This window comes from Arvicola amphibius, chromosome 7, assembly GCF_903992535.2.
Source record: "Arvicola amphibius chromosome 7, mArvAmp1.2, whole genome shotgun sequence".
Taxonomy (NCBI): domain Eukaryota; kingdom Metazoa; phylum Chordata; class Mammalia; order Rodentia; family Cricetidae; genus Arvicola; species Arvicola amphibius.
Window position 1 is genome coordinate 63,069,897 of NC_052053.1, and position 25,605 is coordinate 63,095,501.

Below are 25,605 nucleotides of genomic sequence, written 5' to 3' on the forward strand. Positions count from 1 at the left end.
TGGGTTGAATTTCAAATTGGCCCGACTTTTATCTCCTGAATGTGAAAGTATTTTTATTGAGTTTTACCTGGTCTATGAGTGTCACAGTTGTTCCTCCTCTTTCTTTTGACTCCTGAATCTGAGTCTCTCCGGAATTCATACATGAACACCTGGGGGAATACAGCTGAATTCAAGATCCACTGAGCTTCTCTGATATTAGTTGCTCTCCCCCAGTTGTAACAAGATGAAAGCTGCAAAGACCCAGGTCTGTCCTTATTTTGTGTATTACAAGCAGGAACAGCTAGAACTGGATTCATCCAAGCAGAGCCTGGCATTGAGAGAGACATCGACAATCATATAGGCATAATTTAAAATCAATCTCTCAATTACCCAGTCAGCATCACCTAAGAACCAGTCATTTCTTCCTACAGCTGAGCTCTGTGAGCACGGAAGTTGCAGGGATACTGGTGCTCATGGCAGACAATGCCACTTCTGTGTAAACCTTGACAAAGGGGGCACAATGGTACCAAGAATCCATAGTAAAAAGATGAGGTTTGAGTGGAGGTTACTCTGTATTCTCTGTGGTATCTTTACTTAAAATCTGCTAGCTGATCTACACCTGCTGTGATTGACATGTGATGATTCCATGCTCAAGAACAGTAAATATTATTTATTAAAATTTTCAGAGGTTTAAATTTTCTTGCTTATTTTACTCAGTTTTCATTTACCGTTTACATATTTTAAAATAAATATTAGTGCAATATATTATAATTACTGATTTCATCTTCTAACTTTTTCTAGTCCTTCCTTCTTCCCTACCATCCAGCTCTTTCTCTCTGTAGAAAACAAAAACATAAACAAAAAAGTTTAAATATAGGATTAAAAAACAAAAATACACAGATTACAGAAACTCTCACATATACACACTCAGAAAGAGAGAGAGAGTTAGAGAGAGAGGCAGAAAGAGAGAGAGACAGAAAGAGAGAGAAACTGAAACTAAAGTACACCAAAGAAACCAAAAAAGTTGTAAGGAATTAAAACCTGGAACCATAGTACTATGCAAAAACATATTAGATGAATGGAAATGCAGTATAAATTGATATGATAGAAAATATCTACAAACATACAATTTAGTACATTTTGTGTTGGCCATCTAATCCTGGTCATGGATTCACCCTTAAGTGTGGTTAATATACTCAATGAGACTCAATTTCAGAAAACTAATTCTTGCCCTGAAAAGAAAAAAATTGCTAAAACTTGCTTTGGGTTTAGAGCTTGTGTCTGTCTGTCTGTCTGTCTGTCTGTCTGTCTGTCTGTGTGTCTCTCTTCTCTCTCTCTCTCTGTCTGTCTGTCTATCTCTCTCTTATCACTGGAAACCCATTTGGTTTGAATCTTTGCAGGCATTGTGCATGCTTTCATAATCTCTGTAGGTTCATGTGTGCATCACTCCTGTTATGTCTCTAAGATATTTTCCTTACCACTCCCGATCTGCTCTTGTTCCTATAATCTATTGAGTTTTTACTTTTTTCCAGTCTCATTATTGAGTTATTGGGGTCAACTAAGGACATTTTCAATACCTCATACTGCTTTTATACCTGTCGGGCCTCTCTGACCATTAATTAACTCATATGTTGTTATTCAAATTTGGCATTTAGATGAAAAATTAATAACTCATGTATTAGGAAAACAGCACTGTTCATCCAGGCAGGTACCTCTGTTGAAAGCTCACAGGTTTAAGTAAAATTCAAAGTTCATCCTTGTACTTTCTACTCAGGTTTCTGCAATAACCCAGATAACCATAAATCAAGATGAGAACAGACCACTGAAATAGCACTAACAGTTAACTACAAGTCTTCTCTATATATAACAAGGTTTGCCTACAGTTTTCTTTAATTCATTAGTTTTTATGTAAATGCTCTCTCATCACGTTATTATCTTAACACACAAAATATTGTCAACCAAAGAAAACTGCAAATTTAGAACAACGCAATCATTTACTGTTTATTATTTCACCCAGTTCTGTTATTGAAACAACAAAGGTAATTTATGTTTCTGTTATTCCATAGTGGTACACTTAACTTTACTGTAAGCAATCTAACTTCACTTTGTCATGTAACACGCACTCCATGTTGTCTACATCTTTATTTTTACTTCTGCTGCAAGATCCTATATTTACACATAGCTTTCTTATCACCCCTAATTATGGTTTGCCTTACACCAATTTCTGATTTCTTAATTTCCAAGTGCCACTTCATGCTTGAGACTTTCTTTCTCCAGGATTCCCTTCTTGTTTTCTTTTGTCCCTGTTTTATTATATTTCTCTATTAATACCTGCGACCCTAATGATGCATTTCTTGTCATTTGGATTTGACAAATTAAACCCACAGAGCAAGTATTCAAAATATGGAATCACACATAAGTGAGAACATGAAGCATTTGTCTTTATGAACCTGAGTGACCTCATTCAGTATATTTATTCTAGTTTAAACCACTTACTTACATAGTTCATGATTCTTGTTTTACTACTGAGTAATATCCCATTGTTTATGTGCCCCAGCTTTCATTATCTATTTGTCCTTTGTTCGAAATCTAGGTTGATTCCATTTCCCATCTGTTGTGAATAGAGTAGCAATAAATATTGTTGTGCAAGTGTCTTTTAGTAAGATGTAGAGTCTCTTGAGTATATACTTGTAGGGATAAAGCTAGAGTACAGAATAGTTTTATTTAGTGTTTTTGATGCAATTTCCAAAGGCAGGACACTGGTGTATACTGTCATCAACAGTGCATGAGGATCACTCTTTCTCCACAACCAAGTATGCATTTGTTATCATTTATTTCTTGTTCATAGTCATTCTAACTGAGGGAAAAATAGAATGTTAAAGTTGTTATGAACTGGATTTCACTGTGAGCTAAGGTCTTTATCATTGTACGCCATAGAGAAACCAATCAAAAATTGAATGGGAAATTCTCCCTTCAGCTTCCTTTCCTAATGTGGGAAGATGTTATTCAGTCTGCATTGGGAGAAAGGACATCAATGATCATGTAAAGTAATCTTGTAGACTTCAATAACAGTCTTCCAGTAAGATATACCCACCAGTGCCTGAGAGTTATATAATGATCAACTTTAATCTAATTTTATTCTTTGAGTAATTCATTGTAAATATTCATCCCTGATAAACATGTTCAAAAGCCCATGGTTTGGGGTAACATAGGCCCTAGTAGACCCTACCCAAGTTTCATTGCTAACAATCATGTTGTCAAATTGCAATATAAATATGTATGTTTACAACCAATAGATTAGTCCTGCTCTCAGCCATGATCACAAAAACGTCTATGTGCAGTGGGTAATAATTAATGTAATCATTCATATCTGGTCAAAGTACTAAGAATGGAAGACTGAATACTCATCCTCAAATGAGCAATCTGTATCCACATTGCACCCAAAACTCAGGGACTTTCACAAAAAGGATGTGATCAAATTTAAGAACCAAAATATGGGCTGGGTAGCCATGAAATGTCATCTTCAGAACCTGACATAGCTACTATACATATGAACTCTCAACATCTATAGTTACCAACACATGATCTCAACAAATCAAGAAATTCAACATTACAGCCTGAGAATCTGTGAAGTAGCTGAATGAGTAAATATGTCTACTTGTAAACTTAGCAATATTGTTTAAATTGATTTGTATCTACTTGGGAGAAATGAGAACTGAATTTCATAAGCTGTCTTCCAAGGTTCTTATAGGCATCTTAGTTTATTTGTGCTTTGCCTTCACCATTGAACACAGTGTAACAATTTATTAAACAATATTAAAAGATAGCCAGTTCAGTCTCCCTGTCTCCTATCACTAGTCTTTGATAGGATTAACTTCATAGATTGTATAGATTTTCCATTGTACCAGTTTTCCTGAATAGAATACCTCTGTAACCATGCAAGGTCTAAAGTGGTGGTGTTAGGACACCAAACCATCCACAAAACCATCAATCTACAGTTAGATTGTCCTGCCTGGAGAGTGTTCTGTGACTGGAACCTACCAAAATCATAATCATTGAGACTAAGGAAACTGCATCCAGAAACTGATGGGAGCAAATACATAGTCCTAGAGCAAAATATCAGGTGAAATTCATGGAGTCTTACTAAGGAATAGGAGGAAGGATTGTAAAAACCAGAGGGCCTATAGACACCATGTGATCACTGTCCACATAATCAACTAATTAGGACTCATGGTAAATTGTGGAAATCACAGATCTTGTAGGACTGTCTTATGTCCTCATCATACCTGTTATGGCTGAATAGCTTGGCATGCTTTGGGGATTACTAACACTGGAAACAGAATCTGTCTGATTATTTGCCCTACTTGTTGGACACTTTTCTTCCTACTGGGTTGTTTCTTCCAGGATGATGATAGGTATTTGCCTGGTTATATTGTAGCTTGCTATGCCATATTTTATGGATTTTTCCTGGAGCATCTGCTTTTTTCTGGGGGAAGACAGAACAGGATGCATCTGGTGGAGAGCAGAAGTATGGGTGAGAGAAGAGTAAGGAGAAACTTTGATTGGGATGTACTTTATATTAAAACAATTAAAAATTTAAAGAAATATTGCAACATGATGGGCAGGGACATCTTTGTGGGCCAACACCAAGTTTTAGGTATGTTGGTACTGGACAACTGAAAAAAAATGTATATTAACTTTTGAAAAGATTTCTAGAGGCTCCTTCTTCACCTTCATCACTTTGGAATGACACACCTATGTGTATATAGATAACACAGTTTGGACTTACTCTGCTATTATGAAACAAATATAGATGTTTTTCGGAATTTCCCAAAGAAGTCAGAGGAACCTAGTTGGGGATAGATATGATCACAATATATTTTATTCATGAATGAAAATTTCATAGAATAAGCACAATTACTTTTTAAAATGAAGATAACAATTTTATATATGTTTAGAATTTTCATACCTATAAATTTTACACTGTGCATATTTCTTCCGTAACTCCTACCCCTCATTTTCTTGATATTCCTGCTTTTGCTATATTTTGTTAAACAGTTTCATTTCTCAGTTGTTAGTTATTTGCATAAATAGTTCTTTATAATTATTCAATATAGAAAAACTACTTAGAGTTTCATGTAGTATCTGTTTTTCAGAGATAATTTTAATTAATACAGTTATCTCCAGTTACATTGATTTTCCTAAATGTGATATAAGTTCCTTATTCTTTCAGGTGATCAATTCCTGCTGTGTCACACCTATAGACATGTGTTGTTGGTGCAATCATCTCCTGAAAGACATGAAGTTTATTTCTATAAGTTGTGGTAGATAGTGCTGCATTAAACATCAATGTGCAACCATTTCTGAGGTATATTTCTTTAGGTTGTTTCTTTGAGTTTTGGTATGAAATCTTGTGGTATGCAAATATTAATTTTATATATCTGAAATTAGGCTATACTTTCTCAAAATTTAAAGGTTTTGAAGTTTCCAGTCTCCACCATTATCAACCACCTTCTCTGAATCAATATGACCACCTTGTCATAAAATGGAGGAACTGCCTCAGGCCAGATATCTATTGAGAGTTTAGGTCCTATTGTTAAACCCACAGCATCTGCAGAGCTGAGGGAATGGTATGAGATACATTTCTTCAGATAGGATTAGGACTAGAACTTCAGCATCCTGTTGCTTGACTCAAGATTCCTCCATCACCTTCTCAAACTGAACTAGGTGCTTATTTAAGAACTCCCCTGTTCTTGAACATGCAAACTACCTGAGAGTATTATGGTAAATACAGAATGTCCACACCCAACAACAACATATGATCAGTGCCTTCTCCATGGTCACTGAGCACACAAGGCCCACACCATGGGATGGAGCTGTATCATTCTCTTGCTTGTGTCAGTAATGACAGGTAAGGGATTTCTAATTTCAAATCTGAGGGGAAGACAAGGACTGAGGTGAAAATGTCCCTGACAATCTACTCTGTCTTTTTTTTTTCACAGGTGTCCACTCCCAGGTACAGCTGCATCAGTCAGGGCCTGAACTGGTGAAACCCAGGACCTCAGTGAAGTTGTCCTGCAAGGCTTCAGGCTATACATTCACTAGCTACTATATTAGCTGGGTGAAGCAGGGGCCTGAACGTGGCCTGGAGTAGATTGGATTTATTAATCCTAGTAGTGGATTAATAATAAACTAACTACAATGGGAAGTTCCAGGGCAAGGCCACACTGACTGCAGACACATCCTCCAGCACAGCCTACATGGAGCTTACCAGCCTGACATCTGAAGACTCTGCAGTCTATTACTGTGCAAGACACAGTGTTACAACCACATCCTGAGTGTGTCAGAAACCCTGTAAGAGCAGGAAGCTGCACTGGAATTGATATGACAGAGAAGACGAGCTTTAAGAAAATCACAAAAACAATCTTTCTGAATGTTGTTTTGTCCCTCACTTTTTTGTAAGAACTTTTCAAAATTATATCTGTGAATGAAGGGATGCTGATTTAGTGCACACCATACCTTCACAATCTTTCCATCAATGACCACATTCACTGAACTGTTTCTTCATTAAGAAAATAATAAAAAGTGAAACCTGTGATTATGAAGTTTGATAAAAATGCATCTCTGGATTCTAAGAGAATGGGTCATTTTGAAAGTAGTTTTTAATAAGCTGAAATTTTAATGTGAGTAGCAAAGTCCAAATAATAACTGCTGGGAAAACAAAAGTCCTTCCGAGTCTTAAATGTTACATGATTTCAGGTTTATAGTTAACTCTGGCTATGTAGTCCTGCAGAAGTTCCAGTCTCTCAGAGTGTTCAATATGTGTCAAAATGCACTATTAGGAATATAATTCCTGTAAGTTGGTCAAGTATGATTAAATTACTTTTCACAAAAATTATTAATCAAATCAATGTATGTACATGTTAATTGAGGTTGGTTCTGAGATCATACATTATTCCCTGGTCCCATGTTTACTTCCTTCCCAGTCTCAGAAACCTGCCCCACAATCTCAAATCTTTATAGAACATAGAACTATATGGATACATCATCACCTCTCTCAGGCCATGGGATATGAAAATGGTGGTTTACTTTTTTCTACAGTGTGTTTGGATTTTTGAATGGTTCAGTACTTGTGAACATCATCAATCAATTGTGCTTGTCTATCAGCTCAATTCATCTTCAGTGTTCACTGCTACAGCTTTATTGAGCAACACCAAAGAAAAGACCGGGTTTCATGGAGATCTGGAAATCAACAGAGCTCACCATTCATCCTTGAAATATCTACTCAAAATCACCTTAGATAATGAAGGAAGCAGAAACAGCCATATTTTGTGCACAGAGTGAGCATCTTAGAAATTTTCTCGTGAAGGGAGGAATCTATGTCCATAGATAAAGCAGAATTATTTCAGCTACCCTATAAATGTGCCTGAACCTGACCCCAATCATATTCTGCATTATTATATGGAAGAACAGTCACAAGAATCCATTTAAAGGAAGAATGACACTGAACACTAAGTTGTTGTCTGAGGTTTTCTGTCCTGCCCAGTTCCTGCAATCCATATGTCCCAAAGAAAATCACACAGAAGTCTACATTAAGTATAAACTGATTGGTCCATTATCTTAGGCTTCTTATTAACTCATAACATATATTAACCCATTATTCTTGTCTATGCTAGCCACATGGCTCAGTACCTCTCTCAGTGGGGTAATCACATCTTGCTTCTTCTGTGGTGGGTTCACAACTCTGTCCTCTTCCCATAATTCTCCTGTTCTCATTGACCCATCTCTACTTTCTGTATGGTTGTTCCATCTATACTTCTTGCCTGGCTACTGGTCAATCAGCATTTATTTAAAATATAATTGACAGAATACAGACCATGTACCCACACTAAATCCCCCTCTTAAAACAAAAACAAAAACAAAAACATCCATAGTCAATTTTGGGGGAAAGTGAGCATAGTTTTTCAGGCTACTTCCTGATAGTTAGGGATGCTGGTAATCTTATGGGGAATTAAAGAAAATTTAAAGTTATGAACAAGTCCTGACTGGAGTAGCCTGTAAGGCTTGATCACCTCAGGCAACAGTCTTGAATATGTTCTGGATGTAAAACTCAGACATCTGGGCCATCTGCTTCTATCAGAGATTTCTCTCTTCCTTGATGAAACCTGATTTTTCTTAACTCAGAATGAATCTACAGCCTCTCATATCATGTAGAAACAAAAGCAAATCCTCTTCTCCAAAGTAATATACCTTTTGTCTTTAATTTTGAAGTCAAGGTATTTTCAAAATATCTATCTTGGATTAATTCATCAGCATTTATAAATAAATATCACCAACTCCACATCAGACAAAGGTCTGATTTCCAAAATATATAAAGAACTCAAGAAACTACACATTAAAATTCTAATTGATTCAATTAAAAAATAGGGTACTTAACTGAAAAGAGAATTCTCATCAAATGAAGTTCACATGGCCAAAAGATATTTAAGGTCATGTTCAACATCCTTAGCAATCAGGGAAATGCAAATCAAAACAACTTTGAGATGCCATCTTACACCTGTCAGATTGGCTAAAATAAAAAAAAAACACTAATGATAGCCTTTGCTGGAGAGGGTGTGGAGCAACTGGAACACTCATCCATTGTTGGTGGGAATGCAATCTTGTGCAACTACTTTGGAAATCAGTGTGGTGGTTTGTCAGGAAACTGGGAATTAATCTACCTCAGGATCAGCAATACCACTCTTGGGAATATACCCAAGAGATGTCCAATCATACTACAAAAGCATCTGTTCAACTATGTTCATAGCAGCATTATTTGTAATAGCCAGAACCTAGAACAACATAGATGCCCCTCAATGGAAGAATGGATAAAGTGTGATATATATATATATATATATATATATATATATATATATATATATATATTAGAGTACTACTCGGTGGTAAAAAATAATGACATCTTGAATTTTGCATGCAAATGGTGGGAATATAAAACACTATACTGAGTGAGATAACCCAGACCCAAAAAGATGAATATGGTATGTACTCACTCATTAGTGGACTCTAGCCATAAACAAAGGACATTAAGCCTATAGTTTGCAAGCCTAGAAAAGCCAAATAACAAGGTGAACCCAAAGAAAAACATATATAGATCCTCCTGGAAATTGGAAGCAAACAAGATCACAGGACAAAAGTTGGGAACATTGAGGTAGGGGTAGGGGTTGGGGTGGGAATTTGGGAAGGGAGAATGGGAGAGAGAAGAGAGAAAGGAAAGACTGGAGAGAGCTTGGGGGAGTGGGAGGGTAGAGATGGAGGAAGGGCAAATATAGGAGCAGGGAAGAAGATATCTACATTAAGGGAGCCATTTTAGGGTTGGCAAGAGACTTGACTCTAGAGGGTATCCCAGATGTCCACTGGGATGTCCCCAGCTAGGTCCTTGGGCAGCAAAGGAGAGGGTGCCTGAACTGGACTTGCCCCACTATCACAGTGATGATTATCTCGAATATCACCATAGAATCTTCATCTGGCATCAGATGGAGATAGAGACAGAGAGCCTTATCAGAGCAACAAATTGAGCTCCCAAGGTCCAGTTGAACAACAGAAGGAGGGAGAATATGAACAAAGAAGTCAGGACCCGTGAGGGGTTGGTCCACTACAGAGACATTGTGCCTGTTCTAATGGGAGCTCACCAAATCCAGCTGGACCAGGACTGAAGGAGCATGTGATCAAAACAGACTCTCTGAATGTAGTTGACAATGGGGCTTACTGAGAATCCATTGATAAAGTTACTGGGACTTGTTTCTAGTGTATGTACTGGCTTTTTGGGACCCTAGTCTATTTGGATGCAAAGCTTCCTAGGCCTGGACTTAGGGAGAAGGGTCTTGGACTTCCCACAGGGCAGGGTTCCCTGCTCACTCTTAAGGAGGGAGGATGAGGGAGGAGGGTGAGTGGAGGAGCTAAAGGGGAATGGGAGGAGGTAAAGAAGTGTAAATTTTTTAATGGAAATAAATAAATAAATAAAATATAAATAAATATCTTTTAGCAGCTGTTGCTCTTCTCTTAGCATTCAAACAATTCAAAGATTACATAATAACATACAGTATCCAAACTCTCTGTGTATTTTTCATTTTATGTTGCTTTATTTTAATCTATTTCTTTTATTTTTACTTTTAATTTTTAGCTTTTTGAGACTGGTGCTCTGTGTATCTTTGGCTGTTCTGGAACTCCCTCTGTAGACCAGGCTGTCTTTGAACTCACCTGCCTCTGTCTCACAAGTTTGGGGATTAGAGGTGTGTACCCCCACACCCAACTACTCTCTTATTTTCTTCTTTTTTCTCCTAAGCCTCCGTATATTTTTTTTTATTTTTTTTATATTTAAAAATTTCCATCTCCTTCCCTCCTCCTCCCCCCTCCCTCCCCTCCTTCTCCCCCTTCTCTCCCCTCCTTCTCCCCCTTCCCTCCCCTCCCCTCCACCCATACCTCCCCTCCCTCCCTCTCCAGGCCAAGGAGCCATCAGGGTTCCCCACTCTATGCTAAGACCAAGGTCCTCCCAACTCCCCCCAGGTCCAGGAAGGTGAACGACCAAGCTGAGAAGGCTCCCACAGAGCCCGTCCATGAAGAACAATCAGAGCCCAGAGCCATTGTCCTTTGCTTCTCAGTCAGCCCCAGCTGTTGGCCACACTCAGAGAGACGGGTTTGGTCGCATGATCCATCAGTCCCATTCCAACTGGAGTTGGTGATCTCCCATTAGTTCTGTCCCACCGTTTCCATGAGTGAACGCACCCCTCTCGTTCCTGACTTTCTCCCTCATGTTCTCGCTCCTTCTGCTCCTCATCGGGACCTTGGGAGCTCAGTCCAGTGCTCCAATGTGGGGCTCAGTCATCTTCCCCATCTGTCGCCAGCTGGAGGTTCCCTCACGGTCCTGACTTTCTTTCTCATGTTCTCTCTCCTTCTGCTCCTCATCAGGACCTTGGGAGCTCAGTCCGGTGCTCCAAGGTGGGGCTCTGTCATTTTCTTCATCTATCGTCAGGTGGAGATTCTATGGTGATATGCAAGAAATTCATCAGTATGGCTATAGGAACTGGCCTTTTCAGGCTCCCTCTCCTCAGCTGCCCAAGGAACTAACTGGGGGCGTCTCCCTGGAAACCTGGGAACCCCTCTAGGGTCAAGTCTCTTGACAACCCTCAGGTAGCCCCTTAAATTAAGATATATGCTTCCCTGCTCTCATATCCACCCTTCCTATATCCCAAGCACCCCATTCCTCCGAGCTCCCCCCGCTCTCCCCTTCACACTTTTCTCTCCCCATCTTCCCTTGGCCCAGTCTTGCCCAACCCTCAAGTTCCCAATTTTGCCTGGCGATCGTGTCTACTTCCAATATCCAGGAGGATTACTATATCTTTTTTGGGAGTTCACCTTCTTATTATCTTCTCAAGGATCCCAAACTTATAGGCTCGATGTCCTTTAATCATGGCTAGAAACCGAATATGAGTGAGTACATCCCATGTTCATCTTTATGGGTCTGGGTTACCTCACTCAGAATAGTGTTTTCTATTTCCATCCATTTGCCTGCAAAATTAAAGATGTCATTGTTTTTTACCGCTGAGTAGTATTCTAGCATGTATATATTCCACAGTTTCTTCATCCATTCTTCCACTGAAGGGCATCTAGGCTGTCTCCAGGATCTGGCTATTACAAATAATGCTGCTATGAACATAGATGAGCATATACTTTTGTTGTAAGATTGGGCATCTCTTGGGTAGATTCCCAATAGTGGAATTGCTGGGTCCTGGGGTAGGTTGATCCCGAATTTCCTGAGAAACCGCCACACTGCTTTCCAAAGTGGTTGCACAAGTTTGCATTCCCACCAGCAATGGATGAGTGTGCCCCTTACCCCACAACCTCTCCAGCAAAGGTTATTATTGGTGTTTTGGATTTTAGCCAATCTGACAGGTGTAAGATGATATCTCAAAGTTGTTTTGATTTGCATTTCCCTGATAGCTAGGGAGGTTGAGCATGACCTTAAGTGTCTTTTGGCCATTCGAACTTCTTCTGTTGAGAATTCTCTGTTCAGTTCAGCGCCCCATTTTTTAATTGGGTTAATTGGCATTTTACCGTCTAGTCTCTTGAGTTCCTTATATATTTTAGAGATCAGACCTTTGTCAGTTGCAGGGTTGGTGAAGATCTTTTCCCAGTCAGTAGGCTGCCTTTGTGTCTTAGTGACAATGTCCTTTGCTTTACAGAAGCTGCTCAACTTCAGGAGGTCCCATTTATTCAATGTTGCCCTTAAAGTCTGTGCAGCTGGGGTTATGCATAGGAAACGGTTCCCTGTGCCCATTTGTTGTAGAGTACTTCCCACTTTCTCCTCTATCAAGCTCAATGTGTTCAAATTAATATTGAGGTCTTTAATCCATTTGGACTTGAGTTTTGTGCATGGTGATAGATATGGATCTACTTTCATTCTTCTACAGGTTGACATCCAGTTATGCCAGCAACATTTGTTGAAGATGCCCTCTTTCTTCCATTGTGTACTTTTGGCTCCTTTATCAAAAATCAGGTGTTCATAGGTTTGTGGTTTAAGATCCGGGTCTTCTATCCGATTACATTGGTCAACTTCTCTGTTATTATGCCAATACCAAGCCGTTTTCAATACTGTAGCTTTGTAATAGAGTTTGAAGTCAGGGATGGTAATGCCTCCAGAAGTACCTTTATTGTATAAGATTTTTTTGGCTATCCTGGGTTTCTTGTTTTTCCATATAAAGTTGATTATTGCCCTCTCAATCTCTGTGAAGAATTTTAATGGGACCTTGATTGGGATTGCATTGAATCTATAGATTGCTTTTGGTAGAATTGCCATTTTTACTATGTTGATCCTCCCAATCCACGAGCAGGGGAGATCCTTCCATTTTCTGGTATCCTCTTCAATTTCTTTCTTCAAAGACTTAAAGTTCTTGTCAAATAAATCCTTCACTTCCTTGGTTAGCGATACTCCCAGATATCTTATGCTATTTGTGGCTATTGTGAAAGGTGATACTTCTCTGATTTCCCTCTCTGCTTCCTTATCCTTTGTGTATAGGAGGGCGACTGATTTTTTGGAGTTGATCTTGTATCCTGCCACGTTACTGAAGGAGTTTATCAGCTGTAGGAGTTCTTTGGTGGAGTTTTTGGGGTCGCTTATGTATACTATCATATCATCTGCAAATAATGAAAGTTTAACTTCTTCCTTTCCAAATTGAATCCCCTTGATTCCCTTATGTTGTCTTATTGCTATTGCTAGAACTTCAAGCACTATATTGAAGAGATAAGGAGAGAGTGGACAGCCTTGTCGTGTTCCTGAATTTAGTGGGATAGCCTTGAGTTTCTCTCCGTTTAATTTGATGTTAGCTGTCGGCTTGCTGTAAATAGCTTTTATTATATTTAGGAATGACCCTTGTATCCCTAATCTCTCCAAGACCTTTATCATAAAAGGGTGCTGAATTTTGTCAAATGCTTTTTCAGCATCTAATGAGATGACCATATGGTTTTTTTTCCTTCAGTTTGTTTATATGATGGATTACATTAATAGATTTTCGTATGTTGAACCAGCCCTGCATCTCTGGGATGAAGCCTACTTGATCGTAATGGATAATTTTTCTAATGTGTTCTTGGATTCGGTTTGCCAGTATTTTATTGAGAATTTTTGCGTCAATGTTCATGAGTGAGATTGGCCTGTAATTCTCTTTCTTGCTTGAGTCTTTGTGTGGTTTAGGTATCAGGGTAACTGTAGCTTCATAGAAGGAATTTGGCAGTGACTCTTGTGTTTCTATATTATGAAATACCTTAAGGAGTATAGGTATTAGGTCTTCTTGGAAGTTCTGGTAGAATTCCGCATTGAAACCATCTGTTCCTGGGCTCTTTTTGGTAGGGAGGTTCTGATAACAGTTTCTAATTCTTCGCGACTAACAGGACGATTTAGAGCATTTACCTGGTCCTGGTTTAACTTTGGTATATGGTATTTATCTAAAAAACTGTCCATTTCTTTTACATTTTCCAATTTTGTGGCATACAGGCTTTTGTAGTAAGATCTAATGATTTTCTGAATTTCCTCTGTGTCTGTGGTTATGTCCCCCTTTTCATTTCTGATCTTGTTAATTTGCGTGTTCTCCCTCTGCCGTTTGATTAGTTTGGCTAAGGGTTTGTCAATCTTGTTGATTTTCTCCAAGAACCAGCTTCTTGTTTCATTGATTCTTTGGATTGTTTTCTGTGTTTCTATTTTGTTGATTTCTGCCCTCAGTTTGATTATTTCCAGTCTTCTACTTCTCCTAGGTGAGTCTGCTTCTTTTTTTTCCAGAGCTTTCAGGTGTGCTGTTAAGTCACCAATGAGTGCTTTCTCCGTTTTCTTTAAGTGGGCACTTAGTGCTATGAACTTTCCTCTTAGCACTGCTTTCATTGTGTCCCATAGGTTTGAGTATGTTGTGTCTTTGTTTTCATTAAATTCAAGAAAGACTTTAATTTCTTTCTTTATTTCTTCCTTGACCCAGGTGTGGGTCAGTAGTTGACTGTTCAGTTTCCATGAGTTTGTGGGCCTTCTGGGGGTAGCATTGTTGTTGAATTCTAATTTTAATCCATGGTGATCCGATAAGACACAGGTGGTTACTAATATTTTTTTGTAACTGTGGAAGTTTGCTTTGTTACCAAGTATATGGTCAATTTTCGAAAAGGTTCCATGAGCCGCAGAGAAGAAGGTATATTCTTTCCTATTTGGGTGGAATGTTCTATAGATGTCTGTTAAGTCCATTTGGTTCATTACCTCCATTAAGTCTTTCAATTCTCTGTTAGGTTTCTGTCTGATTGACCTGTCCATTGGTGAGAGAGGAGTGTTGAAGTCTCCAACTATTAGTGTGTGTGGTTTGATGGCTGCCTTGAGTTCTAGAAGTGTTTCTTTTACATAAGTGGGAGCTTTTATATTAGGGGCATAGATATTCAGGATTGAGACTTCATTCTGAAGGATTTTTCCTGTTATGAGTATAAAGTGTCCCTTTCCATCTCTTCTGATTGATTTTAGTTTGAAGTCAACTTTGTTGGAAATTAGTATGGCCATACCCGCTTGTTTCTTAGGGCCATTTGCTTGATAAACCTTTTCCCAACCCTTTACTCTGAGTAGGTGCCTGTCTTTGTGGTTGAGGTGTGTTTCTTGTAAACAGCAAAATGTTGGATTCTGTTTTCGTATCCAGTCTCTTAGCCTGTGCCTTTTTATAGGTGAATTGAGTCCATTGATATTAAGTGATATTAATGACCAGTGGTTGTTAACTTCAGTCATTTTTAGTAGTAGAGTTTGTGTGTTTCCCTTCTTCTAGTTGTGCTGGTGAAGGGTCGCTAGATGCTTGAGTTATTGTCGGCATTGTTGGACTCCTTGGTTTGTGATTTTCCTTCTATTACTTTCTGCAAGGCTGGATTTGTGGCTGCGTATTGTTTAAATCTGTTTTTGTCCTGGAATATCTTGTTTTCTCCATCAATGGTGAATGCAAGCTTTGCTGGGTATAATAGTCTAGGCTTGCATCCATGTTCCCTAAGTGTCTGTAGCACATCTATCCAAGCTCTTCTGGCTTTCATGGTTTCCATTGAGAAATCAGGTGTAATTCTGATAGGTTTCCCTTTATATGTTACTTGACCTTTTTCCTTTGCAGCTCTTAATATCTGTTCTTTATTCTGTATCTTTTGTGTTTTGATTATTATATGGCGTGGGGATGCTTTCTTTTGATCCAGTCTATTTGGTGTTCTGTAGGCTTCTTGTACCTTCATAGGAACATCCTTCTTTAGGTTGGGGAAGTTTTCTTCTATAATTTTGTTGAATATGTTTTCTGGGCCTTTGAGTTGTAATTCTTCTCCTTCTTCTACCCCAATTATTCTTAGGTTTGGTCTTTTCATGGTGTCCCAGATTTCCTGGATGTTTTGTGTTAAGAATTTGTTAGATTTGTTTAGTTCTTTAATCTGTGAATTTATTTCCTCTGTAGTATCTTCAGAGTCCGAGATTCTTTCTTCCATCTCTTGTATTCGGTTGGAAATACTTGTCTCTGAAGTTTCTGTTCGTTTACTCAGAGTTTCCATTTCCAGTTGTCCCTCAGATTGTGTTTTCTTCAATACCTCCATTTCATTTATCAGGTCTTGTACTGTTTCCCTTACCTGTTTGATTGCTTTTTCTTGTTTTTCTTGTTTTTCTTGGGTATCTTTGAGAGATTTATTTATTTCGTCTACCTTTTTGTTTGTCATCTCCATTTCCTTATGGCAGTTTTTTACCTCCTGTTTAAGGTCCTCTATTATTTAAAAATATGGAACGCTTCACGAATTTGCATGTCATCCTTGCGCAGGGGCCATGCTAATCTTCTCTGTATCGTTCCAATTTTAGTATATGTGCTGCCGAAGCGAGCACGCCTCCGTATATTTTTAAACACACAGTAAAACATTTAGAGAGTTTTTTGTCTTTGAATCTATCTTTACTGTATCTTTCCCTTTTCTGACCGCATGAGTCTTTAATTTGCTAAGCAATATGGATAGGATTAAAGCTGTGGCTTTGACTGCTGGATCCAGCCCATTCTTTATCTTTCTGAGATTCCAGCCTCATGGCTGAGGTACCAGTTGTAGCCATGTTTATTGCCACAACATTATGGCATTTCAAGGTCCTTGCTAGCAAGCAATCTGCAGCAGTGTGCTCACAAACCACACTTAAAAGCTCTGTAGCTGGATCTCCTGCCTGAAAGAGTCAGAATTTGGGCTGGCAGGATGGCTCAGAAAGCCAGTATTTTAAAATGGTGCTACATTTTCCCTGCTACAGCTAAAAACCAAAAAAGCATGCAGTCAGCTTTACATCAGCATCATTTAAATGTTTTATGGCAGGACCTCTTAAAAGAGCTGCGATGTTTTATAGCTAAAGCTGATTCAGCAAGCCTCTATTTATTTAGATTTATTTATCTATCTATTTATTTATTTAGTGTATAGTATTCACAGTATTCTGTCTGCATGTATGCCTGCAGGCCAGAAGAGGACTCCAAATCTCATTATAGATGGTTGTGAGCCACCATGTGATTTCTGGGAATTGAACTCAGGACCTTTGGAAGAGCAGGCAGTCCTCTTAACTACTGAGCCATCTCTCCAGCCCCAAGAAAATGGTGGCAGCGGTGTTCAAGACAGGGTTTATTTGTAGCTTTGGAGCCTATCCTGGAACTAGCTCTTATATTCCTGGCTGGTCTCAAAATCACAGAGATCTGCCTGCCTCTGCCTCCCAAGTGCTAGGCTTAAATGCATGTGCCACCACCTCCCCAGGAATCCTCTCTTCAATGAGATCACTTGCCTCTAGCAAGCAGAGCCCACCTGAGGAAATGCTGCTATCAATAATCTGTGCTTAACTCTCTTCTTTTTTGTCTAGAATTACTTCCCAAGCACTGTCATGCTATATGTGGATGCAGTTGTCCACACATTAGGCACCATTTGTTGTCAGGGTTTCTGTTCTGCCCGATTTCCACAGTCATTAAGTCCCAAAGAAATCCCACAGAGTTCTACATTACCTATAAACTGATTGGCCCATTATCTCAGGCTTCTTATTAACTCTTATGACTTATATTAACACATTATTAGCCCATTATTTTTAATTGTGTTAGCCATATGTCTCAGTATCTTTTTCAGAGAGGCAGTCACATCTTGCTTCTTCTCTGTTTGGGAGAGGACTTCCCTGAATTCTTCTGTTCTCATTGACCCACCTCTACTTCCTGTCTGATTGTCCCACCTATACTTCCTGCCTGGCTACTGGCAAAACAGTGTTTATTTATAAATATAATTGACAAAATACAGACCATGTTCCCATACCACTAAGATTAATATTGTTCAACTGATATCCTGTAAAAGAAGAGCTTCCTCCAATGCACTGTTATGAACCTGAAGACCCCTATCTTCTAGATTTTTAGGAATTTTTGAATAACATATCTTAAGAAACAATTAACATTCTCTGTAATATGAATCTGTTGTACTAAGGCAGATATATATATATATATATATATATATATATATATCAGTTCTTATGGTAGTAATGAGTATGAGTATAGTAATGCCCAAATTAATGAAGCATTAAGTAATTTATGTCTATTAAGAACATTAGTAATTTTTTTAAAGCACATGTTAAGTGGGTTCATCAGCAATATATCCCAGGTTCTGAAATTACTTCTTTAGACATTTTTTGATTTCTTTTTTTTATTTTATTAAAAATTTCTGCCTCCTCCCCACCTCCTATTTACCTCCCCGCCTCCTATTTACCTCCCCTTTCCCACCTCCCTTCCCCCTCTTTCTCCTGTCTGAAGTGCAGTAAGGGTTCCCTGCCCTGTGGGAAGTCCAAGTTCCTCCCACTCCATCCAGGTCTAGGAATGTGAGCATCCAATCAGGCTAGCCCCCCCCCTCCCCAAAGCCAGAATGTGTAGTAGGAGCCAAATCGAGTGCCATTGTCCTTGGTTTCTCAGCAGCCCTCATTGTCCACCATGTTCAGGGAGTCCGGTTTTATCCCATGCTTTTTCAGTCCCAGTGCAGCTGGCCTTGGTGAGCTCCAATTATTTCAGCCCCACCATCTTAGTGGGTGGGAGAACCCCTCGCAGTCCTGATTTCCTTGCTCATGTTCTCCCTCCTTCTGCTCCTCATTTGGACCTTGGGAGCTCAGTCCGGTGCACCAATGTGTGACTCTGTCTCTATCTCCATCCATCGCCAGATGAAGGTTCTATGGTGAAATGCAAGATATTCATCAGTATGACTATAGGATCTGGCCTTTTTCGGCTCCCTCTCCTTGGCTGGCCAAGGAAATACCTGGGGGCATCTCCATAGATACCTGGGAACCCCTCTGGAGTCAATACTCTTGCCAACCCTAAAATGGCTCCCTTAATTAAGATATATACTTCCCTGCTCCCATATCCACCCTTCCTGTATCCCAACCATCCCATTCACCCATGCTCTCCCCATCCTCCCCTTCACACTTTTCTCTCCCCATCTCCCCTTACCCCCATCCCACCCTGCCCCCAAATTCCCATTTTTTGCCCGGAAATCTTGACTTCTTCCAATATCCAGGAGGATAACTATCTGTTTTGCTTTGGGTTCACCTTCTTATTTATCTTCTCTAGGATCACGAATTATAGGCTCTATGTCCTTTATTTATGGTTAGAAACCCATTAGGAGTGAGTACATCCCATGTTTATCTTTTTGCGTCTAGGTTACCTCACTCAGAATAGTGTTTTCTATTTCCATCAATTTGCATGCAAAATTCAAGATGTCATTGTTTTTTATTGCTGAGTAGTACTGTAATATGTATATATCCCACAGTTTCTTCATCCATTCTAATAAATGGATGTCAAGGTACAATGTAATCCCTACTTCATGCTGAAATGAATATGTTGTAGTTGAGAATCCAAAAGGTAGCAATGCTGGCAAAGTCCAGTAAGTTCAGGTTGTTTCTCTCATTGTTCATACTTTTTAGAACCATCTGAGACTAGGGATGTGTGGTCTGTGAGGCTGGACAAGGATGTAGATTCTGAGGAAACAGCTAAAGTTTATCCTGAAGGTGTCTGTGGTTGATTTGAAACCTGTTAAAAGAGATTTAAAAGAGATAGACTAGGGACAAAGTAAAGTAGTTCAGAAAAAAATTATGGTGGGCTCATGGTCCCAGAAATGAGAAAGCAGATAGCAGATTTTTAATATTGCAATGGAGAGAGAGAGAGAGAGAGAGAGAGAGAGAGAGAGAGAGAGAGAGAGAGAGAGAGAGAGAGAGAGAGGTGTCCCATTAAGAAAATAGGCTGATGGGAAACAAATCACAGCTTGGTGATACTTTTCTTAAGTTTTTCATGACCTATGGGTGTTGATGAATTCAAGTTGAGCTTTTGAAACCTATAAAAACCTTCATAAAGAGACAAAAAATTCTTAAAATTTTTATTATTTGTGGTATTAATAGTGGTGGTGTTTTGTCGGAAACAGAATAATAGTTTATCAGATTTTATCAATTACTGTCAATTACTTTGGAGTCTCAATGTAACAGCAGAATAGTAATTTAAAAAATCTGGAATATGTTTCTTGTTTATACACCTCAAATCACTTTTGTATAATTACTTAAACTTCTCATCCTCAGATCTTTATAATCTGCTTTTATCTATCTCAATAACGTGCATTTCACATATCCTAAATTATTTTCTTCCTTTCCAAATCATTTTTATCTAAGCCTTCATATATCACCATACCTTAAACCTATACATCTTAGTTTTCATAAAAACTTCATGCCAATTTAAACCTTCATGTCTTACTTAAGCTTTCTTATTTTTGACCTTAATATATGTTGCAACTACATTAGACCAAAATTAGACCTGTAATCCTTCTATAGTTTATTTTCCTTGAACTACATATCATAACTTAAGCATTTATGTCCTCAGAAGTTGTATAAATTTGTGCTTATATATCTTAAAATATCTTTATTTTTCTTATATTACTTTTTATCCTTATAGTTTAAGGTTAAATTTTATACCTTTTTATCCAACTATGTCAGGAGACATAGGTGGTTGGTTAATGAAGTAGACATTTTAGAGTGAGTTCCTTTAAACAAAGGAATAATCAAAGAGTTACTTTGAACCTGTTTGGTGAGTATATTTTGGAATTTGGTAATAATGAAATTTTTTTTTAGCCATTACATTAGCCATAGAAAGTGAGGTCAGTGGCCTAATTTTTACTTAGGAGGAAAACTGAGAAGGCAGCTGAAGCCTCTGGAAGTTTTTTTTTTTTTATTTAAAGTTACAGTCATTCAACAAATTATAATTTGAAACATAATCTTTTTATTTATTTATTTATTTATTTTTTAATTTTTTGGTTTTTTGAGACAAGGCTTCTCTGTAGCTTTGGGGTCAGTCCTGGAAACATAATCTTAATGGTCCATCTATCAATTAAAATGAAAGAGTCCCAAAAGTATACATCATTTGAACAGAGCCTTGGCAACAAGCAAGAGAAATTACACAGTTTTGTTTGTAGTGGGAAACTTAAACATTTTAAATGTCAAGGGGTTAAGTAAGGAATTGTTTATAGTACTTAGCATACTTAATATTTGCTCCTAATTATCTTCAATAGCTCACAATTTAAGTAAATTCATTCTTAAATATATAAGTTAGTTATCTTTGTATAAATAACTTTGCAAATTTATAACTTAATGATTGATCTATGGTAGATTTAGAGAGCTTTTAGGGGAGGCAACAAAATTAAAGTAGGGAACTGAGTAGAATTTTGAGGGAGCAGAGAGGGTAAGTCTCTTGGTAACAAAAGTTTTAATCTGGTAGTCGCCAAACAGACTGACAGACTTGTCAGATAGAAATATCCCAATTTACAGAGGAGAGGCTTCTCTCTCCATGTGATGGGGTCCAGGTAAATCTAAAGGTAGCATCCTGACACACCGGTCTAATTTTTCTAGTAGAAATAAACAAAGGAGGGAGCTCCATAGTGGCACTTACCTAGAAGAAGGGGAAAGAGAACTGAGTAAGTAGAATTATTCCAAGTGTTGGGATTAAGATAAGGGTGGGGAAATCACCTTTTAGAATTTAACTGGAAAGTATTTTGAAAGAGGGTCTCCAAATAACTGCTCCATCGGCAGTGACAGACATGCCTAAGAGTCCTGAACTATGATGTTTAAGACTCTCCCTTACTTTTATAAGAGGAGCAGATGATGTATTATAAGGTGGAGGCCAAACTTTATTATGATATTTTGCAGGTTTTTTTTTTAAAATCAGAGACATCATGAGGATGTAAAAGCTCCTTAGAAGCATGTTTACAAATCATTGTTTAACAGGACAATTAAATCTTCAAGCTTTAGTAAATAAGCCTTAGAAGGGGGTTCTACAGAAACAGGAGTCTTAACAGTTGCATACCTCTCACAGGAGAAATTTCTTTAGAAATATTGTCAGGGAGATCTGTCTCTGCCTCTGTAGACAGAGTTTGGATAATAATTCCACAGAAAGAAACCACTCGAATAAACATAGTTTCAGGACCATGTTTAGTTCAACAACAGCTTATATCTTTTTAACTTCATTTTTAAACTTGCAAGTCTTTTTTTTTTTTTTTGGTTTTTCGAGACAGGGTTTCTCTGTGGCTTTGGTGCCTGTCCTGGAACTAGCTCTTATAGACCAGGCTGACTTCCATGGTCTGCAAAACAAGGACCTCATCTATTTTTACAATAATTTTGAAAAAAATTCTTGAACATTAATATTATTTTCTTTATTTCTTCCTTCCCTTCCTTTTTTCTCCTTCCTTTCCTTCCTTTCTTCATCCTTCTGTCTCTTACTCCCTTATCTCCCTCCCTTCCTCCCTCCCTCCCTCCCTCCCTTCCTTCCTTCATTACACACTTAAGAATATCAATATATATTTGTCTCCCATAGGTGTTAGTACATGACATTTTTACACTTCTTCTTCTTACTCTTCTTACCCAGCCTTTTCTTATACCCATGAGTCTGCAGCACCCTTAGTGAGGTCCTAGCTATGGCTTTGATTAGGGTGTTGTCTCTTCTTCTTGGAAAATTAGCAGGAGATGCATCTACCTTGGACAGTCTTCTTGCTTATCCTTTTAAATTCCCTGTTCATGATTCACCAGGAATCGTTGCCTGGAGATCTAGCCACCAGCAGCACAAGGCTTGAAAAAACTCACAGAGTAGGCGAGTATTAGACATTTTTATTTAAGAGGGGTTGCAACTTAACTCTCTGGGAAAGTCAAGGGAGACAAAACTTAATTCTCTGAGGCCAGTTGAAAGGTATTTCAATAACTTATTTTTCTGTAGGGTATGTTGCATTATATCTATAATGAGTCTTTTTATTTAGACTCATTATGACCCAACTTTAAAAAGTTTTATATCTATAGAGAATCTTCCTTTAATTCTTTGTGGCCCATGACTTAACATATATTTCTTAACTTTTAACCCCACCCTAGTTCCTGGTCTATTCCTCATCGAGGGACCCTGTAAAACACTTTGGATGAAGTCCCACCTTACAGCCAGTAGATTATTTCTGCAGTTACATGATCTGGACACCAGTTGCTGGAAGCCATCCCCAATAGTGGACAGGTCCCAGCAGAGGATGTAAGGATTGGAAAGGAAGGAAGTGAGTCAGGCCATGATTGTTGAGAAAATCTTGTATTCTGACAGATTGGATACCAGAGTGCTTCTTTATTTACACAGAGTTTAGTAACTAGGGATATATTCATGTTGTTTCAAAGCATAGATCACATCATTTCTTTTGTTTTTGAACATGTGTTTTAGTTCCTTTTGATTATCTTTTAGTCATCATTAATAAACGATGACAGGATAGAGTTATCATTTCCAATCTTTTTTTCTCAAGTTTGACATCATTATGTCAGACAACTGTGTTATCATTTTTACTTATTAATCCCATAACCAAAATTTTTAGAACCCACAGGCATATGGCAAGTTGTTCTCAGGCTGGTTACTACTGTTACTACAAGGACATTTGAAAAAAACAATCTTCAAGCCATCCCAGGAAATCTTCCACACACCAATCAGTGTATTATTAACTCTTAATGGTCAGAGTGCCCAAGAAAAATCCTCAGGCAAAAGCTGCTACAGTTATTCAAATTGTGGCATAATACAATGTTTATGTTTTATATCTTTATAGAATATATTCATCACCTTTCTGTATCATTTTTTCCCATCTAAGTCTCTATGTAGGACAGAGGTAACTTCAGCTAATCTAACTTTGTTGTAGTATATGCCACACAATTGCTTGACTGTATAGTGGGAAGAGGCTTATAATCTGAAATGTGGCCAACTCCTATAGCCCACCAAGTCTTACTGACCTTTCAAACTGACTTTGTTTTGATTATCTTGTTCCAGAGTAAGTATATATGTTTCAAAAATGTCTCATAGCCTCATAAAGAAATGGCTTCTTTATGTGTGTCACAACACTCAAGGTGTAAAGAAGACCTTCAAGTAGATAAGAATATCTCCCTAAATCAGGGTATAGTATGGTCAGAACTGTCCTGAGGAAGCTTAGAGATAGCATTTCATGGAGAAGGCATAGACAACTCTTATATTAGTGTATTCTTCAAATTAAGAACTGGCACTATAGATCCACCAGTTCCTAAGAAGCATATGGTATCAGAATCTGATAAGGAAGTTGTGAACTGAAGGAATTCCAACAGTGTCTGTGGATTTCATTTCCAACATTATTAAATCCAGAGACTGTATTGTAGTTGAAATGTGAGATATTTATAATACAACACTTCCAAACTTTTTGTTTAATAAAACCAATATAGAAGGTCAAAATGGAATATATGAGCCAAATTAGAATCTTATAGCTACTAAATAGAAAACTAGGTTGTGAAACACTTGTTAGTACAGGTTAAGGATATTTCTGCATCAGGACTGTGGAAACAGTTTTGGGGAAATTGTCCCAGGATTACCCAGCTGACAACACCCGATGTTCATAGTTCTGCTGATCACTGGTGTGGAATGGACAACTGTGCTGTCCAGTGTTCTGTTCCAAAATCTCATTAGGGCAAGATAATCAAAGCACCTTCAGGGAAGGTGATTGACATAAAGGAGGATACAATTGCCATAAACCACTGACATGTGACTCACGTTAACAAACATGGGTGTAACAATATGGTTCTTAATGGGATGAAGGAACTCTGTCTGCACAGGTGCCAATATAGACTGGGAATGCATTCCTCCAGACAGGTTTGGAATTTGGAACTCACTACCCCACTGAGTAACACAGAAAAACTTTACTTTTTCTGTATCAGACAGATTCCTGTTTTGATCTAAGTAATACCCTTCCTCATTCATGTGTAAATTACAGAGATAATATTTGTAAATACAGTGATGTCCCCATACCCTACAACTCCATATGAATGAACTCTCCTGTTCATTGTCCCTGAGTACCCAGGTACTAGGCCTGGAATGAAGCTGGATCATCCTCTACCTGGTGGCAGAAGCTATAGGTAAGTGCATTCCTAGAACCCAGTCTGAGTAGGGAGCCAGAGACTAAAAATCAATAGTGTCCTTACCACAACTGTAAGGTCCAGGTTCCAGTAGAGCTGTCTATGGCTGAAATGAGGAGTCTGGGAAGAGCAGGAAAGGTGTCCTTCAAGAATTTTGACTCAGATAATTTCTCTACTGGGTGAGGCAGAAAACTGGATATGGGCTAGAAAGGAATGGGTGTATACTCCTAAGCATTGGTAGAACAAACTATAGACAGAAGTACCAGGACAGAATCACAGTGGATGAAGACACAATATCCAATACAGGCAACAACATGTTCAGCCTATGAGGACTCTGACATTTCATACTATGTAAGACACAGTTTCTCAGTACACATATGAGGTGTGTCAGAGACTCCAAAGTTGCAGGAAGCTGCCTTGAGGCTGAGAGGACAGGACAAAATAACCTGAAGTTCAAAACTTATGGTTAAGTATATAGGGAAGGAACAGCTAGACTAAAATATAATTCTCATTGCATAAAGAAATTTCTAGTAACCCTGAATACAAGGTTCAGAGAGCAGATAGTTTTAAATTAGTAAAGTCGATACACATAGTCTCATGTTGATTTCAACGTGGACACACTTGTCTATGAAAATTGGGTCAGTACT

At 38.3% G+C, this 25,605-nt stretch overlaps 1 non-coding gene and 1 pseudogene across 1 annotated transcript; one reads left to right on the forward strand and one right to left on the reverse strand.

The window, feature by feature from the left end:
• The first annotated feature begins 5,844 nt into the window (after positions 1 to 5,844).
• Positions 5,845 to 6,317, forward strand: LOC119819779 (annotated as a pseudogene).
• A 9,960-nt stretch (positions 6,318 to 16,277) lies between these two features.
• LOC119820183 lies at positions 16,278 to 16,384 on the reverse strand. The gene has a single exon (XR_005286435.1). It is a non-coding gene; the product is annotated as a U6 spliceosomal RNA (small nuclear RNA).
• Between the last annotated feature and the right edge of the window lie 9,221 nt (positions 16,385 to 25,605).